Here is a 2782-nt window from a genome sequence, read left to right on the forward strand (position 1 = left end):
TTTGAGTCTGGCCCTGTGGGAAATGAAGTTGTATATGGAGGGCGAGATTTAGGGCCTTAGGAAGAGGGGCTCAATCAATTTCTAAGGATGCTTCTACGGAGGTGACTTTTGGGAATGGATCGGAGGTATTTGATGAAGGAGAATGGAACGTGCCTTCATCAAACACCACATGTATGATCTCCTCGAAAGACCTTGTTCTCTGGTTGAACACCTTGTATGTTTTGCTTGCTGGGACATATCCAAGAAAGGTGGCTTCATCACTTCGTACATCGAACTTGCCCAAGTTGTCTTTCCTATTGTTCAGCATATAGCACTTGCATCCAAAAACCCTGAAATGAGAGGTGCTTGGAGGATATCCCTTGATTATCTCATATGGAGTCTTGATTAGTGAAGGTCGTAGAAGGGCTATGTTAGTGATATAGCACGCCGTGCTAACTGCTTCAACCCAAAGTGAAGGTGAGACACCACTTTGAAGTAGCATGGTGCGCGCCATCTCTACTAACGTTCTGTTCTTTCTTTCAACCACTCCATTATGTTGTGGAGTCCGAGGGGATGAGAAGTTGTGAGAGATTCCCCTTTCAATGCAGTAGCTCAACATATCATTGTTCTCGAATTCAGTTCCATGGTTTGATCTTATAGAGTGCACCTTTAGGGATAGAGAATTATCAAGTAAAGCGACTAGCTCGATGAAGCACGAGAAGGCTTGATCCTTGGAGCGCAGGAATAGGGTCCAAGTGACCCTGGAATAGTCGTCGACGATCACAAAGATATAACGTGCTCCACCAGGGCTTTGAACACGCATTGGCCCACAAAGATCCATATGAAGTAGCTCAAGGGGCTTATTTGTTGTGATGTCCTGCTTAGCTTCGAACAAGCTCCTAACTTGCTTTCCCTTGACACAATTAGCACAATGGGTCATGTTTTTTATCTTGATGAGAGGTAAGCCACAGACTAGCTCCTTTGCATGTAGCTTATGTAGAAGATGTAGATTGACGTGCCCTAGTCATTGATGCCATAAGTTGGTTTGATTTTCTATAGTAGCAAGACAAAGGTGACTCTTTGGGATGTAGCTAGAGTCAAATATATACGTGTTGTTGACTCGCTTTTCCTTAAGATGATTTTCCCAGTAGCATTTCTCACAAAGCACTTTGAGGTAGTGAAGGTCACCTCGTTTGGTCCCTCATCACAGAGTTGGGCTACGCTTAAGAGATTGTAGCGAAGGCTCTATACAAAGTTTACCATCCAGATCTCTATATTGTCATTGAGATGTAGCTTTCCATGTCCAGTGATTTCTCTACCTCTCTTGTCACCAAATATACACTTCCACCATCATATTCCTGAAAACTTCGTAGTCTTTCCTTGTCTCCGGTCATGTGACATGAGCAACCACTGTCTATGTACCATTTGTTCTCGTTGCTCAAGTTTCCCTACAAATAAGCAATAAAACTTTTGGAACCCATCGAAGCTCCACTTTTCTGGGTGGATTAGCCTTCTGGTTAGTATTAGGAGAGGGGCTACGATCGAGTGGTGAGCGATGTTTAATACGTCGTAAATGGTGGTCGTTAGCATTGTTCATAGACGAAATCGCCATGCTTTGGAGTGTATTAGTGTATTCCGGACCTCACGAGTAAAATGTGTTAAACATGAGGAATACAAACATTTAGGTGAAGACCGAAGAGGAAACGACCAAAGGACAAAGCAAGTCGCGCACGCGAGAAAAAGTGATGAGATGTTGAGCTGAGTTCAGATGGCTCGTTCTCACTGATCCGATCTTCTATTGAGGTGATTCCAATTCGAGGAGTTAGATATTGAAATCTAATTGAAGCCCTCAAAATATGAGCTCAATCGTAGTTGTGAGTCAAAAGTGATGACGATTTTACGGATGTCTCTGTTTTGTAGAAACTAGGACGCAACCGCGCCCAGATAGGCGCGACCGCGCCCTGCTCACTGGGGAGGACGCGATCGCGCCCTTAGAAGCGCAATCTCGTCGCCGTGGATTTTCAACCGCGAAATACTCTTCTCTTGCGGGATTGTTTTGGGCCTTTTTACCTAATTTCACTTGGGCTTCAGGCTTGGGACTCCTTTAGGTTGTTTTTAGGGTTTCTCTCCTCTATAAATAAGGAGGAGAGCTTGCCTCTTTCACATGCTTAGTTCTAGGTTTAATTAGATAGTTTTAGGGAGATTATGTTGTTCTTCCAGGTGAAGCCTACGGATGGGCTGGTTTGTAGACTTTCTCCCTTGGTTCTAATAAAGAATATATCTCTTGAATTGTTTTAATCTCTTGCTTGTATTGTAAATTTATTGTGATTTGTTTATCTAGATTGACAACCTAGGTCTATAGATCTATTTCATATAGTTAGGTCCTGCTTTATCCTAATTGGAGAACTGTAGGAAATAACACGTTACCAAAGTTGAAAATACGTGTTTTGATCAGCTATTGTTCTCTGTCACTAAGGTTCATTAAGCCTTAGTTGCGCTTAACAAGGATTCAATTGCACTTTGAATGCTTGGCTTGCGCTTAACCTATGATGAACTATTAGTAATGAATTTACTAAAGTCCTTAAGTGCGGAAGAGGTTAGACAGACAATAAAGCGCACTTTAAGTTGTTAAAGCGCACCTATATTTGCACACACAAGAATTTCCAAACGGTGAGAACCCTAAGTCACTATCTGACTCGGGATAAAACTCACCACTACACTTGTATTGATTAAGAAGTGATTACAATCTCTCGCTTCAACACAAGAAGCTCACTCGTAAGCACTCTCTCAACAATACTCTCAG

Source organism: Phyllobates terribilis, unplaced genomic scaffold (assembly GCF_046119375.1).
Source record: "Phyllobates terribilis strain yellow unplaced genomic scaffold, ASM4611937v1 Scaffold_4981__1_contigs__length_55418, whole genome shotgun sequence".
NCBI classification, from domain to species: Eukaryota; Metazoa; Chordata; class Amphibia; order Anura; family Dendrobatidae; genus Phyllobates; species Phyllobates terribilis.